Genomic DNA, 17,681 nt, shown 5'->3' on the forward strand with positions numbered 1-17,681 from the left:
GGAGCAAATGTTTTTTGTGGCACACTAAATGCAGCAAATAATTTTCATGGCTGGAAAAAATTTCTGGGGAGAACACTGTTGCCGTTAGTTTCCAAGGTCCAATCACGTCAAAGACTGATGCTTATCTGGGCAGTTGTATAATAAAAAGAATGGATAAGATAACATGAGAAGTGAAATTGTCATGAATCAGAGGGATACATACCCTGTAGGTCCTAAAAGCAGGCTTGTGGATTAGATATAAACTATGAAGGCAGTGGTGTACCTAGCATATGTGACACCCATCATTTTTTTACACCCCCTCCCCATCTGTATGAAAAACATGATTTTTAGTAATAATCCACACATCACACAAGAGTGTACCTAGGAAAAGGCAGCATCTTACATACTGCAGTGAGCAGTACAACATCAGTACACCCATTGTAAAACTAAACAAGCCAGACTAGTACAGATCAATCCTACACAGTCAATCCTAACTGAAAACCATGTCTTTCGAACACACAGAACACAGAAAACACCTTCGCCTAGTATGGAATATGTAATCACAAACTAACCCCTCTCCCTTTTACAAAACTATAATGTGGTTTTTAGCCATGGTGGTAACAGCTCAGACTCTCATAGAATTCTGAGCAATTACCACCATGGCCGGTGCTATATAAAACCGTCTACAGTTTTGTAAAAGGGGGGATAAAATATAAAAACGTAGACAAAGGTTAAATTGAACCACCAAGAAGCTGGACTCTGTATACAATGCAACACCACAGAAACAGCGATGCATCTCCCTTAAAGCAAAAAAATAAATAGAATTTTTTTCTACATTGTCTTCTCTGGTTTCTGCTTTCCTCATAGTCTTGTCACTCTCTTCCTTTCATCCACTGTCTACCCTCTCTCTGCCCCTTCTATATGGCATCTTCTCTCCTTGTATTCCCCTTCCATCTCTCCCTTCACCCCTATTATTCTGCATCCATCTTCTTCCCTTCCTTCCTCCAATGGTCTGGCATCTCTCTCCTGTTCTTCCCTTCCTTCTCTCACATGCCCATGGTCTGGCATTTCACTTTCTCCTCTCCCTTCCCCCCCACTTCCATCAGCATCTGCCCCCTTTCTTTCCCTTCAACCCAATTCCATCCAGTATCCTTCCCCCTTATGTCTCTCTCTCCTTTCCCTGCACACCAATTCCATCAGCATCTGCCCCCTTTCTCTCCCTCCATCACCCTTCCATACCACCCTGACCCCCTTTTTCTCCCTCTACCACCCTTCTATGCTCCTCTCTCCCTCCAAACCAGCAAGGTCCCATGATGACTGCTTCTGTTGCCTCTGCCTCTGGAAGATGTAAGTGATGTTGGAGGGGGTGGGCCGGCAGATGCAGGGAGTTGTGGCAAGGTTCCGCAATGACTGCAGCTGCCAGTCCACCCCTTCCGACGCCACTTACGTCTTCCGGAGGCAGAGGCGGCAAATGCAGTCATAGCAGGACCTTCCTGCACTTCAGTGTGGCTGCCGACTCTGCTTCGGAATAAGTACGGCAGCCGCGCTGAGGTGCAGGTGCCATTTAGAGCAGCTCGGAAGGTTCTGGATCCAGCCGGCTGTGTACCCCCCTAAGGCTGGCACCCGGGGCAGTCTGCCACTGTATGAGGGGACAAAAAATAATAAAAAGAATGGATAACTTGACCGATTTAGACATGTCATACAATTATAACCATAAAAATATGTCGTAAAATGTAATTCTAAACTCAAAAGACTCCAGATGAAAAGCAGACTATAGAAAGGAAACCAGAAAAGATCGGGTAGATGAAAAGTGAAACCTGGGAAAGATCTAAATTATTCTTCAAATGAGCTTCTATTAAAACCAAAGAATAAAACCACAGCACTCGGGAAAGTAAAAAAGGGAGAGTAAAATGGACTTAACGAAAAGGTCTCTGCACTGATGAGATAAACTCGTACGCAGAATAAATGTGAACATGCGACAGTGGGGCTATGATATTTGATCTGTTGAAAGAGATGCCAAAACAGTGTCGGCAGTGGATTGAATGCACACTGATAGGGGAGGGGCATCGGGCTGTTAAAAAAGGCTGCTTTAATAAATAAATGAAAATACTGGTGAAAAACTAAATAAAAAACCAAAACCATGATAAAATGCCAAACCTGATTGCAAGTGGTAGTGAAAGTAGCATAAGGCACCCGTAGTACTGTTAGTGCCAGAGCTGCTAAGAATAAAGAACCGTGCTGTACATGAGGAGAAAAAAGAAAGAATGAGGTGATAAGATGTAAAGTGCTGGCCCCTCACTGCACCACTTGATAAAACTAAGGAGCGATGTTCTAGAGCAGGGGTGCCCACACTTTTTGGGCTTGCGAGCTACTTTTAAAATGACCAAGTCAAAATGATCTACCAACAATAAAATTTTTAAAAAACACAAAGTACACTGTACGCATAGAAAATGTTGCACACTGTACGCATAGAAAATGTTAATTATTATTCCTATTCCAGGGTTTTTCAAAGAGGTCAAAGCAGATGACTCTATGCACTATCACCTCAGTAACAACTATACAAAAATAGACAAATACACCCCCTCCCTTTTTACTAAACCACGATAGCAGTTTTTAGTGCAGGGAGTTGCACTGAATGCCCAGCGCTGCTCTCGATGCTCATAGGCTCCCTGCGCTAAAAACCTCTATTGCGGTTTAGTAAAAGGGGACCTTAGTGTAAAATATAGACATCAGATATAAATTCAGACACATTTTGATCACTAAATTTAAAATAAAATCATTTTTCCTACCTTGTCTGGTGATTTCATGAGTCTCTGGTTGCACTTTCTTCTTCTGACTGTGCATCCAATCTTTCTTCCCTTCTTTTAGCCTGTATGCTTCCTCTCCTCTAGACCTCATTCCCTCCCCCAACTTTTTCTTCCTCTCTCCCTGCCCTTTCTTTCTCTCTGCCTCCCTTTCTTTTTTTTATGTTTCTCTTCTTTCCTTCTGTCTCCCTGCCTGCCCTTTTTCTTTCTTTCTCCCTGCCCTCCCCCAAGCCACTGCCACTGCCATCGGGGACCAGGACCCAAACCGCCACCAATAACAGGCCCGAAAGCCGACTCCCCCAGGCTCTCCCTGCTTCGGCCGACCAGCATTCCTCTCCCCGACGTCAATTCTGCCGTCAGGGAGAGGAAGGCTGATCGGCCCAAGATCGCGATCGACCTATTGGGGGAAATGCTGTCGAGTCCTGCCTTCGCGGGAACAGAAAGTAGGCAGGACCCGGCAGCAAGAAGAGCAAATGCTTCACTAACCTGTCTCCCGCCTTAGCCCATAGCGAACGCTTGCTTCAGGGCTCTCAACATGTGCGTGCCGGCTTCCCTTCTCTTCCCTCCGAACCCGGAAGTTATGTCCGGGGGTGGGAGGGGGGGGAGAAGGGAAGCCGGCACGCACATGTTGAGAGCCCTGAAGCAAGCGTTCGCTACAGGCTAAGGCGGGAGACAGGTTAGTGAAGCATTTGCTCTTCTTGCTGCCGGGTCCTGCCTACTTTCTGTTTCCACGAAGGCAGGACCCGGCAGCATTTCCCCCAATAGAGCCCCGGAGCATAAGATCGCTACGGGCTGAAATCTCCAAGCCGGGTTTTTTTTTTTGTTGTTTTTTTTTTCTATGTTCAGCAGTGGTGGCAGCAGCAGATGATAGCCGGGCGCTCGTCTAAATTAGCTGGGCGGACCGCCCAGCTAAAAGGCCCTAAGGAGAACACTGGAAATCCATTTAAAAATAAGCAAAAAGACTTTATTAATTTGGAAATATTAATTGGGAAGAATACATACTTTGTAAACGGGTTTCTACCAGAGCCTCTAATGTTTATAAATTTTTATCAACACAACTAATATACTACTTTATCCTGAAGCAAAAAAAAAAAAAGAATTTTTTTCCTACCTTTGTTGCCTGGTTTCTGCTTTCTTCATGTTCTCATTTAATTCCTTCCATCCACTGTCTCTCTTCTTTCTGCGTCTTCCATTTGCTCTGTTACTGTGCCTCTCCCCTTTCTCCCCCCTCCCAAATTGGTCTGGCACCCATCTTCTTCCCTCCGCTCCCCCCATAGTCTGGCATCTCTGTCTTCTTCCCTGCCAGTGTCTTCTCCCCACTCTCTCTTCCCCATTTCCTTTCAGCGTCCTTCTTCCCCCCCATCTTCCCCATGTCCTATCAGCATCCTTCTCCCCCCTCTGTCTTCCACATTTGCTTTCAGCGTCCTTCTCCCCCCTGTCTTTTCAGCGTCCTTCTACCCCTCTGTCTTCCCCATGTCCTTTCAGCGTCCTTCTCCCCCTCTGTCTTCCCCATGTGCTTTCAGCGTCCTTCGCCCCCCCTGTCCTCCCCATGCCCTTTCAGCATCCTTCTCCCCATGTCCTTTCAGCGTCCTTCTCCACCCCTTTGTCTTCCCCATGTCCTTTCAGGGTCCTTCTCCCCCCACTGTCTTCCCCATGTGCTTTCAGCGTCCTTCTCCACCCCCCTCCCGTCTTCCCCATGTCCTTTCAGCGTCCTTCTCCACCCCTTTGTCTTCCCCAGTGCTTTCAGCGGCCTTCTCCCCCCTCAGTTTTACCCATTTCCCTTAAGCGTCTTTTCTTCTCCACTCCACCTTTCCTCCCTTTCTCCCTTCCTGCCCCTTACCTTTGTGGCGCTTCCCCACCCGACAGACAACAGAACAGGCCCGGTCGGACAAACCTCCCTGCCCTGTAGCAGCGAATCTAAATTACCTTCTTACAGCAGCTGGAGTATTGAAGCTGCTGTAAGAAGATAATTTAGATTCGCTGCTACAGGGCAGGGAGGTTTTTCGGCCGGGCCTGTTGTCGGTCGGTTGGGGGAAGCACCACAAGGCTAAGGGGACCTGACCGGCTGTGCACACTGCCCCCCATGGCTGCACTGGGGCGGTCGCCCCCCATGGCTGCACCGGGGCGGACCGCCCCACCCCCCTTTGGTACACGACTGCCTTTTCCCTACCTGCCCTGCTGCAGGCAGCCGACCGGAAGTCTTCCCAATGTCAGCGCTGACGTCGGAGGAAGGGAGGGCTTTGCTTAAGCCCTCCCTCCGACGTCAGCGCTGACATCGGGAAGACTTCTGTTCGGCTGTGTGCTGCAGCAGGGCAGGTAAGAAGAAGGAGAGGAGACTATGCTTGCGACCCTAGGGGTGCCCGGGCCCCCTGTCAGCTCCGGGCTCCTGAATGCAGGACTGGTAGTACTGCCCTGATGGCGGCCCTGGCTGCTGGACAGGGGGAGCAGTGAAGGGGTGCTGCTGGACAGGTATTGATGGACAGGGAGAGCAGGGAAGAAGTGCTGCTGGACAGGGGGGAGGTTAAACGAAGGGAGAAGGGCTGCTGCTGGACAGGGGGAGCAGTGAAAGGGTGGTGGTGGACAGCCGAGGAAAGAGAGAGACAGAAAGAAATAAAGACACACACATCTATTCTAGCACTGTAACTGGCTTAAAGACTAGTAAGATTATATTGTGTATATATGAAAAATGGATGGAAGAAATTGCATTATAATTAGTATTACTATTATGGAGTGAAGTCAGGGGCGTTGTTTCGGCGGGGTACTCGGTTGGCATTTTTTAGGCTTAGGTGGTATTTGACTTGAAAAGGTTAACACTGCTCTAGGACACCCAAGCCTACAATGGATTGGTTGGGGAATACAGATGTCATCAAGGACAAATGCTGGAGGAATACTATCCTGTTTAAAGGCCAATTTAATCATTGAAAAGCAGGCGGAGACTTCAGAACTATGAGGAAAAGCTTCGTCAATAATTATTTTTAGGCCGTCAAAATGAACTAAATTTCCTCCCTGTCGCGTTCATGCTTTTTTAACATCTCCATCAAGCTCACACGCACAAACTTCTAACACTCCCACAAAATTAACCTCTCCGGCCTCTACGTTCTGATGAACTCGACTACTGCAGCAGGGAAGAAGCTCACGGTTGCGGCTGCGTGAGCAGATTGGAGGGGTCAGAGTTGAGAGCGGAAAAGTTGGTTGCCACAGAGACGCACTGCTAGGGCCTGTTCGTCCTGACTTAATTTCCTGCTCCTTTGGGTTGCTGGGGATTTTTTTTTTTTTTTAGGGGCTTCACCTGGCATTGGTGAAGAGACTGTTTAGCGTGCTTGTCAGCTGTAGCCTGATTTGGCGGTGGCTGCTTTTCAGTCCTTGTTTCCGAGTTCGCGCGAAGAGCGCTTCATACGAGATGATGCTTCTGATAAAGAGTACTGGCTGCAGGCGCCCGGATCCGGTTGGTGCGCCTTTCTTTTGGGGTGATTGGGAGTGAAGCATCTGGTGGTGGTAACTTGGGAAGGCCATTTTCTCTAGTATTGTTCTCTTTGTTGGAGTTCTTTTCTGCTGTCATCCTGTAGTTCTGTTTGGTTCTAGTGTAAAGTGACCTCTCTTGCTGTTTTTACAGGCGATCAGGAAGAATCGTTAACTTTACCACTACTTATCATTTCTATAGCGCTACCAGCCGCACGCAGCGCTGTACATTAACATGGAAGAGACAATCCCTGCTCGAAAGAGCTTACAGTCTAATTGTGACAGACAAACAGGACAAAAAGGGTGACACACTGCTCAGGTAGGGAATAACAGAGGGGAATGATAACTTTAGTATAGTACTAGAGTTCCCAGAGAAGCCATCCTTAATTGGATTGTTGCCCTGGCCACTCTGAATACCCACTAACCCTGTTTTAATCTATCTGTGAATTTTTATGTATTTATTTTTTACTTTTGTATGCATGTGAAAGAGAACCAAGACTTCTCTTTTCCTTCCATATAAGAACATAAGAAGTTGCCTCCACTGGGTCAGACCAGAGGTCCATCCCGCCCAGTGGTCCGCTCCCGCGGTGGCCCACCAGGTCCTTTGACCTGTGAAGTGATTTGACCATTTTTATATCCTACCTCTGCTTCTATCTGTACCCCTCAATCCCTTTATCCTTTAGGAACCTATCCAAACCTTCCTTGAACCCCTGTACTGTGGTCTGGCCTATCACAACCTCTGGAAGAGCGTTCCATGCGTCTACCACCCTCTGGGTAAAAAAGAACTTCCTAGCATTTGTTCTGAACCTGTCCCCTTTCAATTTCTCCGAGTGACCCCTAGTGCTTGTGGTTTCCCATCGTTTGAAGAATCTGTCCTTGTCCACTTTCTCTATGCCCTTCAGGATTTTGAAGGTTTCTATCATGTCCCCTCTAAGTCTCCTCTTCTCCAGGGAGAACAGCCCCAGCATTTTTAACCTGTCAGCGTATGAAAAATTTTCCATACCTCTTATCAGTTTTGTCGCTCTTCTCTGGACTCCCTCGAGTACTGCCATGTCTTTCTTGAGGTACACCTGGACACAGTATTCCAGGTGTGGGCGCACCATTGCACGATACAGTGGCATGATGACTTCTTTCGTCCTGGTTGTGATACCCTTTTTGATGATGCCCAGCATTCTGTTTGCTTTCTTTGAGGCTGTCGCACACTGCGCCGATGGCTTCAATGTTGCGTCCACCATCACCCCCAGGTCTTTTTCAAGGTCGCTCACCCCTAGCAATATTCCCCCCATTTTATAGCTGAACATCGGGTTCTTTTTCCCTACATGCATGACCTTGCATTTGTCCACATTGAAACTCATTTGCCATTTTTTTGCCCACTCCTCTAGTCTCGTCAGGTCCCTCTGCAAGTCTTCATAATCCTCCTTGGTTTTGACCCTGCTTCAGAGTTTGGTGTCATCAGCAAATTTAATGACCTCACATTTCGTCCCCGTCTCCAGGTCGTTGATAAATATATTGAACAGGAGTGGTCCCAACACCGATCCCTGAGGGACTCTGCTCGTGACCCATTGCCAGTCTGAGTAATGCCCTTTTACTCCAACCCTCTGTTTTCTGCCCGCCAGCCAGTGTCTGATCCCCTTGCACCCCGTGATTCCACAGCTTCTTAAGCAGCCTTTCGTGAGATACCTTGTCGAAGGCTTTTTGGAAGTCGAGGTAGATGATGTCTATGGCTTCCCCCTTGTCCATCTGGCTGTTTATTCCCTCAAAGAAGTACAGTAAGTTCGTGAGGCACGACCTATCCTTGCAGAAGCCATGCTGGCTCGCCTTCAGTTGTCCATTTTTTTCTATGTGCTCGCAGATTGTGTCCTTGACCAGTGCTTCCATCATCTTTCCCGGGACCGAGGTCAAGCTCACCGGCCTGTAGTTTCCCGGATCTCCTCTTGATCCCTTCTTAAAGATGGGCGTGACATTTGCTATTTTCCAGTCCTCTGGGATCTCCCCAGTTTTCAAGGATAGATTACATATTTGACAAAGTGTTTCCGCTATCTCGTTTCTCAGTTCCTTTATTACCCTTGGGTGGATGCTGTCCGGGCCCGGTGATTTGTCGCTCTTCAGTCTGTCTATCTGTCGGAGGACATCCTCTCGGCTCGCCTCTAATTGGACCAGCTTTTCATCGTGGTCTCCATTTATGATCTCCTCAGGTTCTGGGATATTGGATATGTCCTCTCTCGTGAAGACTGACGAGAAGAACTTGTTTAATCTGTCAGCTATCTCTTTTTCCTCTGTTACCACTCCTTTCCTGTCTCCGTCGTCCAATGGTCCCACTTCCTCCCTGGCTGGTTGCTTCCCCTTCACATACCTGAAGAATGGTTTGAAGTTTCTTGCTTCCCCCGCCAGTCTTTCCTCATACTCTCTTTTTGCTGTCCTAACCTCTCGGTGACATTCTTTCTGGTGCCTTTTGTGCTCCTTCTGGTTGTCCCTTGTTGGGTCCTTTTTCCATTTTCTGAAAGATGATTTCTTGTCACTTATCGCCTTTTTTACTGCATTGTTTATCCACGCCGGGTTTTGAGCTCGATTCTTTTTGCACCCTTTCCTAAATCTTGGGATGTACAGGTCTTGTGCCTCGTGCACCGTGCCCTTGAGTAGGGCCCAGGCTTCCTCTACGGTCTCCATCTTCATTGAGCTGTTGCTGAGCTTTTTTCCCACCATTTTCCTCATGGCCTCGTAATTTCCTTTTCTGTAGTTGAGTGCTGTCGTTGTGGTTCTTTTCACCTTTTGTGTTCCTATATTTAGTTTGTACTGTATCATGTTGTGATCGCTGTTTCCTAATGGTGCTAGTACTACCACCTCCTTTGCGGGTCCCCCTAGCCCATTGAGGATTAGGTCCAGAGTGGCATCCCCTCGCGTTGGTTCCGTGACCAGCTGTTCCATGTAACAGTCCCTCGTTGCCTCTAGGAATTTAGTTTCTCTCGTGCAATTGGAGTGTCCAGTGTTCCAGTCTATTCCAGGGTAGTTGAAATCCCCCATAACCACCACACTTCCAAGTTTGCATACCTGCCTCAATTCGTCCTCCAGGTCCTGGTCGTTTGTTTCTGGCTGTCCTGGTGGGCGATAGTACAGTCCCAATTTGATGTCTGCTCCATTTCCTCCTGTCAGTTTAACCCATATTGATTCCATGCTGTCCGCCCTTACTGTCATTTCCATCCTGGTTGAAGGAATGGAGTCCTTTATATACAGTGCTACTCCTCCACCCTTCATTGGCTTCCTTGTTCATAGAATATTGTTTAAAATTTTAGTTTTGGTCCACAACGCATTGTATGTGCAAAACACCAGTGTATCTAAATTCTATGATAATTCCAAGTGTGCCTGCAAAAATATTAAGGTCTTTACAAGGTAATAGATTAGTGGTGCTTTCCATTAAAAATGCTAAGTGGGAATGTATAAGGAATAGAGCATTTATATTATGCCATACCCCTACTGTGGAATTGAATCTCAAAATACTGTATCTAGGTTTAGACCCAAATATAAAGAGCTTTAAAGTATTATTGAAAACTTACTGTTTTCAACAAACTTTTGGGGATGAAATCTTTCAAGACTTACATATACTGTACTTAGAAATCTGGAATTTGGTGGTGGTGGGTGATTTCTGGAGATACAAGATCGATTGAGTTGTACTGTATATACTCGAATATAAGTTGATCTGAATATAAGTCGAGACCCCCATTTCCCCACCCAAAAGAGGAAAATGGTTGACTCGAATATAAGTTGGGTGGCTTAATATTCAAGTGTCCTGCCCTGACAGGATCTGCACTTAGCCCCCCCTCCCTGCCAAGTTCTGCACCCAGCCCCCTTCCCTCCCTGCCCTGCACTCAATCCCATTCCCTAGCAGGCTGTGAACCAAGTCACCCTCCCTGCCAGGCTCTGAACACTGTCCCATCTTCCTTCCTTCCCTCTTCCCCCTAAAAAGAGCCAACCTCATCAGTATTGTCACAATGGCTTGATTGTCCTGTACTCCCCTCTGCCCTCTAACCCAGCCAGCAGATTAACCATTCCCCTTAACTTAAACCACCTAGTGGTAGGCCAGGACAGGAGGAATCCCTAACGTCTCCTGCCCTAACCGACACTAATAATTACCACTCTCCCTCACGTACCTGTTCCCTGGTGGTCCAGCATGTATCCCACGCTGAAATTCTTTAGATAGTAAAGGTAGTAGCCAGTGACGCACCCAGGCCAGCATGCAGGAGCGAGCTTTTAGTGCTCCCGGCCAGCCCTGCACCACTTCTTGATAGGCTGCTGCGAGAACCGCAAATCCCGCAAGAACTTGCAGCAGCCTATCAAGGAGCAGTGCAGGGCTGGCCAGGAGCACAAAAAGCTCACTCCTGTGTGCTGGCCCTCATGCGCTGCTGGCTGTTAACCTTTACAAAGGATTTCAGCGCGGGATACACGCTGAACCATCAGGGAACAGGTACACGAGGGAGGGAGGGTTGTAATTATAAGTGTCGGCCGGGGCAGGAGACGGGAGGGATCCCTCCTGTCCCGGCCTAAGGGAGGCCTGCAGGAAGTTCGGGAGGGTTTCGAGTGGTCACTGGGGGATGACCCGAATATAAACCGGGACCAAAAATCCCAGTTTATATTAGAGTATACTGTATATAGTATTTATTGTATTATTGTCTTTTAGCAGTATGACTGGGTGTTATGAATGAGGAGAATTGTCTTATCATTTTATGGAATTATTTTCTTCTTTATTGAATTTGATTTGTTGTAACTGCTTAGTTCTGTGAAAGCGGAGCAGAATATAAAATTTTAACAAACAAACATTGTTTGAATAGAGATGTGGTAAGAGCAGATAACATAGCTAGTTTTAAGAAAGGTTTGGATGAGTTCCTGGAGGAAAAGCCAATTGTCTGCTAATGACAGGGGGGAAGCCACTTCTTACCCTGGATTGATAGCATGGAATGTTGCTATTCCTTGTGTTTTGGCCAGATGCTGGTGACCTGGATTGGCCACCGTGAGAGCGAGCTACTGGGCTTGATGGACCATTGGTCTGACCCAGTAAGGCTATTCTTATGTTCTTATCTTTATAGAGATAACTTTCAAAGCTAAGGGGATTGTGCTGGTTTAAAGTAGGTATTGGGACTTGTATGCCACCTTCTTGTAGTTTTACAACCACACTCAAAACGGTTTACATACAAGCACTTCAAGTACATATTTATTTATTTATTCCTTTTGTGTCTGCATGTGATCAATGAGTTCTTGAGTACCATCAATATTAAGCCTAATTTATTGTGTCCACATTTGGGGTAACTTTTCTTAAATTTAATGAGTCTTTTACTAAGGTGAACTAGCCGATTTAGCACGTTAGCATTTAGCGTGCTTTAAATCGGCTAGCGCGCCTTAGTAAAAGACCCCCTTAGTGTTCTCAGTTCTTAAAAGCTGGTTCCCATTAGAGAGTTGCACAGGGACAGAAATCCCGCCCGTCCTCCCCAGAATCTCCTCCGTTCCCGCCCAACCCCACAAGGAATCTCTTCCGTCCCCACCTGACCCCACTAGGACTCTCCTCCACCCCTGCCAGTCCCCCCCATAAAAGTTACCTGTCCCCATAAAAAGCAGCACTTGATTCACTTCTTCGAGGGAGTAAACAGGCAAGATAGACAAGGGTGACCCGGTTGACATTGTATATCTGGATTTTCTGAAGGAGTTTGACAAGGTTCCGCATAAACAACTACTTCGAAAAATTGCGAGCCATGGAATTGAGGGTGAAATATGTGGATTAAAAACTGGCTGGTGGATAGGAAACAGAGAGTGGGGGTAAACGGACAATACTTGGACTGGAAAAGCGTCACGAGTGGAGTGCCGCAGGGTTCGGTGCTTGGACACATGCTCTTTAACATATTTATAAACAACCTGGAAATTGGTACGATGAGTGAGGTGATTAAATTTGCAGACGATACGAAGTTATTCAGAGTAGTAAAGACGCAGGAGGATTGCGAAGACCTGCAATGAGACAGAAATGGGCTGCGACATGGCAAATAAGGTTTAACGTGGATAAGTGTATGGTGATGCATGTCGGTAACAAAAATCTTATACACGAATACAGGATGTCCGGTGCAGTACTTGGAGATACCCCCCAGGAAAGAAACTTGGGAGTACTGGTTGACAAGTCAATGATGCTGTCTGTGAAAAGGGCGAACAGAATGCTAGGAATGATTAAGAAGGGGATCATGAACAGATTGGAGAAGGTTATCATGCCGCTGTTCTGGGTCATGGTACGCCCTCACCTGAAATACTGCATCCAGCACTGTTCACCGAACATGAAGAAGGAACAGTACTACTCGAAAGGGTCCAGAGAAGAGCGACTAAATGGGCTGGAGGAGTTGCTGTACAGTGAGAGATTAGAGAAACTGGGCATCCTCTCCCTTGAAAAGAGGAGACTCAGAGGGGACATGATCGAAACATTCAAAATACTGAAGGGAATAGACTTAGCAGATAAAGACAAGTTGTTCACCCTCTCCAAGGTAGAGAGAACGAGAGGACAATTTCTAAAGTTAAAAGGGGATAGATTCCGTACAAACATAAGGAAGTTCTTCTTCACCCAGAGAGTGATAGAAAACTGGTACGCTCTTCCGGAGGCTGTTATAGGGGAAAACACCCTACAGGGATTCAAGACAAAGTTAGACAAATTCCTGCTGAACCAGAACGTGTGCAGGTAAGACTAGTCTCAGTTAGGTCACTGGTCTTTGACCTAAGGGCCGCTGCGTGAGAGAAGGGGCGGGACCGCAACGGAGGAACCATCTCCGAAGCAGTACTAAGATCGCTAACACCGGGATCTTGCTAAAGCTGTTCTGGCTGGAAGGTAAACAGTGCGGTGAGGCCAGGGGGGTGGAAGCGGAAGGCCAGGGGGGTGGAAGCCGGACGCCGGGGAGAGGGGGGAGAGTGAGCAGTCCTTCGGGGTGGGACAGGCAGGCAGGCCTTCAAAGGGAGGTGGACAGGCCTTCAAGGGGGGACAGGCCTTCAAGGGGGGGACAAGCCTTTAGGGGGGACAGGCAGGCTTTCAAGGGGGGGATAGGCCTTCAAGGTGGGGGACAAGCCTTCAAGGGGGGAGGCAGGCCTTCAAAGGGGGACAGGTCTTCAAGGAGGGGGGGACAGGCAGGCCTTCAGGGGTGGGATAGGTCTTCAAGGGGGGGACAAGCCTTCAAGGGAGGAGGCAGGTCTTCAAGGGGGGGGACAGGCCTTTAGGGGGGACAGGCAGGCCTTCAGGGGTGGGTTAGGCATTCAAGGGGGGACAAGCCTTCAAAGGGGGAGGCAGGCCTTCAAAGGGGAACAGGTCTTCAAGGGGGGGACAGGCAGGCATTCAGGGGTGGGATAGGTCTTCAAGGGGGGGTACAGGCAGGCCTTCAAAGGGGGGACAGACCTTCAAGGGGGAACAGACCTCCAGGGGAGGGAGGCCTGATATAGAAGTACACGGAGGGAGGGAAGGGGGGTTCAAAGAGATCTACATATGCTGGACTTTGGGGAGGAAGAAATGGGTTTGAAAATAGACGAGAGGGAGCGAGGGAGAGAGATGATGGACAATGGGATTTAGGGAGGGAAGGAACAGAAAGGGTGAGAAGTTGGACACAAGAGATGGTGTGGAGAGGGGTATAGAGATACTGGATAGGAGAGTAGTTGAGAAAAGAAAGGGAGAGATGGTGGATCCTGCCGAGCTCAACTTCCATGGAGATGATGCTGTATATAAACTTAAGGTTTGGTTTGGTTTAGTTTAGTTTAGGGAAGGAAGGAGAGATGCTGGATGAAAGAGTAGTTAAGAAAAGGTGGATCTGTGGAGGGAGACAAAAAAAAGGAAAGATGCCAGACCTCCTGGGGAGGGAAGAGAAACGGAAGGGGAAGACAGAGATGGAAGATGGATGGTTAGCAGGGAGAAAGAAGAAATAAGGAGACCCTGGCAAGCAAGTTATCAGAAGACAACCAGAGCCTGAGACCAGCAAAATTTGAATAATGACCAGACAACAAAAGGTAGAAAAACTAATTATATTTTCTGTTTTGTGATTACAATATGTCAGATTTGAAATGTGTATCCTGCCAGAGCTGGTGTAAGACCGCAAACGTGAACTAGGATTTAACAGAGAGAGGAAAAGTCTTTTTTGTTTGTTTATTTTGTTTACACCACAGTGCCAGTGTGGTTAGGAGAAGGCAAAGGGGGTGAAGAGACTGTAAAATAAACCCACCAGGATGTTTGAAAAAAAACAAACAAACACCCAATTGGGTAGGAAAATCGAATTGAATCGAAAAACCAATTCAATAGGCTGAATCAAATCAAAAAATTTTTTCCTGAATTGGGCAGCACTATCCCATGCCATATCTCTCCCTTTCCAACTATCCTATCCTATTCTATATATCTCCCTCCCTCTTCACCACCCCCAGCTGCCCTGTTTGCACTTTGCACCCCCTTAACTCCGGCCCTGCTCAAAATGTTATAGAAAAGATACAAGCAGGTAAAAGAGTCTTATGAAACTCCCTGCAAGCCCCGTTGTGACACTCCTCTCTGCTGAGCCTGCCTTAGCAGAAATAAAATTTAGGCAGGAATTGGGAGTTCCAACTCCTGCCAAAATTCTATTTCTTTGAGCATATATATATTGTAGTTGTGAAAGCCTTTCCAAAAACCTTTTGGTGTGTGTCCAGGAAGAGGGCATTGTTTGCACCCCTGTGGGCTCTACTCTGACCTTCCTCTCTGCCAGTCCTGAGTCGTTTATAAATATGTTGAAGAGCACAGGCCCAAGCACCGAACCCTACGGCACTCCACTTATGACACTTTTCCAGTCCGGGTATTGTCCATTTACCCCATTCTCTGTTTCCTATCCGCTAACCAGTTTTTAATCCATGTGAGTATATCACCCTCGATTCCATGGCTCACAATTTTTCGAAGCAGTTGTTCATGCGGGACCTTGTCGAACGCCTTCTGAAAATCCAGATATACAATGTCGACCGGGTCACCTTTGTCTATCTTGCCTGTTTACTCCCTCAAAGAAGTGCAGTAAGTTCGTCAAGCAAGATCTTCCTTTGCTGAAGCCGTGCTGGCTGGTCCTTATCAGATTGTGTCCGTCAAAGTGATCAGTGATGCGGTCCTTTATCAGCGCTTCTACCATCATTCCCGGGACTGAGGTCAGACTCACCGGTCTGTAGTTTTCTGGATCTCCCCTCGAACCTTTCTTGAAGATCGGCGTAACATTCGCCATTTTCCAGTCTTCCGGAATCCTTCCTGATTTGATCGACAGATTGGCTATTAGTTGAAGCAGTTCAGCTATAACCCCTTTTAGTTCCTTGATTAACCTCAGATGGATGCCGTCCAGTCCCGGGAATTTATCGTTTTTAAGCCTATCAATCTGCCTGCATATCTCTTCTAGACTGACCGTCAACCCTGTCAGTTTCCTGTCTTTGTTTCCTGTGTATAGCCTGTCGGCTTCTGGTACCCAGTCTAGACCCTCTAGTGGGCTCTTTATCTTTCCATCTGATGATTCCAAAACTTGTTTTAGATCCCCCGCAAGTACCACTGGTAAAGAACTAGAGCGTAAAGATAATTGGACCAATTTACAAAAAAAAAAAAACAACCCACGTTCTTAAGCTTTATGTGCATAGACCACTAGTAAATAAAAGTCTAGTCCTGATACCTGTACCCTCAACAGAAGATGCTACTCATTAGAGTCTTTTTGAACTTGAGTGACATGATCCAGGAAGCCCTTTAAGGAATTGGATGAGTAAAAGGCTTGTCCCACTCATGTCATACAAAGCTTAGAATGTTCAGCATCGGTAAGCCTAGTCTCCTGTAAACATGTGATGTCCACAGTCCTTCGTTTAAATTGGGAGAGAATCTTGGTAATTCCGGAGACATTCCAGGTGATTAACTTTAGCTTAGAAGACATCTGTGAGAAAGAGAGAGCCAGACATATTATGTAGGTATTTAAATGTCTCTTATCACATCTCCCCTCTCCCGCCTTTCCTCCAAAGTATACAGATTGAGATCTTTAAGTCTGTCCCCATATGCCTTATGATGAAGACCACATATTATTTTAATAGCCTCCCTCTGGACCGACTCCATCTTTTTTATATCTTTTTGAAGGTGCGGCCTCCAGAATTGTACACAATATTTTAAATGAGGTCTCACCAAAGTCTTATACAGGAACATCAATACCTCCTTTTTTCCTACTGGCCATGCTTCTCCCTATGCAACCTAGCATCCTTCTAGCTTTCGCCGTCACCTTTTCAACCTGTTTGGCTACCTTAAGATTATCACATCATCACATGCAGTCACACCCAAGTCCCGCTTTTCTATCGTGCACATAAGTTCTTCACCCCCTAAGCTGTACTGTTCCCTTGGGTTTTTGCAGCCCAAATGCATGACCTTGCATTTAAATTTTAGTTGCCAAATTTCAGACCTTTCTTCAAGCTTCGATATGTCTTTCATCATGTTATTACATAAGAACATAAGAAATGCCTTCACCGAATCAGACCCTTGGTCCATCCAGTCCGGTGACCCTCACACGTGGAGGCTTAACTAAGTGCTTCCTGATGAAGACCTAGGTGTTCCCAGATGGGACCTTGTTTACCTGTATCCCTCGATGTGATTTGCAAGGAAGTGTGCGTCCAACTTTCCCTTGAATCTTATAATGGAGGTCTCCGTCACAACCTCCTCCGGGAGAGCGTGCCAAGTGTGCACCACTCGCTGTGTGAAACAGAACTTCCTGACATTAGTCTTGGGCCTGTCGCCTCTCAATTTCAGTCCATGACCTCTCGTCCGGGTCACATTTGAATAAAGATGCATCTTGCTGGATTTTATCAATTCCTTTTAGTATTTTAAAAGTCTCTATCATATACCGACGCATTCTTCTCTTCTCTAGGGTGAACAAGTTCAGTTTTCTGAGGTGTTCTTTATAGCTCAAATTTCCAATACCTTTTACTAGCTTTGTGGCTCGCCTATGCACCCTCTCCAGCAGGGTTATATCCTTCTTTAGGTAGGGAGACCAGTGTTGGATACAATACTCCAGGTGTGGCCTGACCATTGCTCTGTAAAGCAATCTACTTAGCCGATCTACTTGTGATTCCTTTCTTTATCATGCCCAACATCCTGTTCGCTTTCTTTGCAGCCGCCGTGCATTGCGCCGATGGTTTCAGGGTCCGGTCTATCAGTACCCCAAGGTCTCTTTCTTGTTCGCTCTTGCTCAAAGTCACACCTAACATTTTATATTCATGTTCCTTGTTTTTCGTGCCTAGGTGCATCACTTTGCATTTTTCTATATTGAACTTCATCTTCCACTTTTCCGCCCATTTCTCTAGCTGGTTCAAATCTCTCTGGAGTTCTTCACTATCCATTTGTGATCCAACAGACTGACATAGTTTCATGTCATCTGCGAACTTGATTATATTACTCGTTGTTTCCTCTTCCAGGTCATT

At 46.8% G+C, this 17,681-nt stretch overlaps 1 protein-coding gene across 1 annotated transcript in view; it reads left to right on the top strand.

Annotated features, from left to right (window-relative positions):
- The first annotated feature begins 6,116 nt into the window (after positions 1-6,116).
- The window catches only part of PSKH1 (protein serine kinase H1), a 102,650-nt gene continuing 91,085 nt past the window's right edge, over positions 6,117-17,681 (top strand). Inside the window, exon 1 of the mRNA XM_033942841.1 lies at positions 6,117-6,228. The gene's annotated coding sequence lies outside the window, so the exon portion shown is untranslated. The remainder of the gene's footprint in view (positions 6,229-17,681) is intronic.

This window comes from Geotrypetes seraphini, chromosome 4 (genome assembly GCF_902459505.1).
Source record: "Geotrypetes seraphini chromosome 4, aGeoSer1.1, whole genome shotgun sequence".
Taxonomy (NCBI): Eukaryota; Metazoa; Chordata; class Amphibia; order Gymnophiona; family Dermophiidae; genus Geotrypetes; species Geotrypetes seraphini.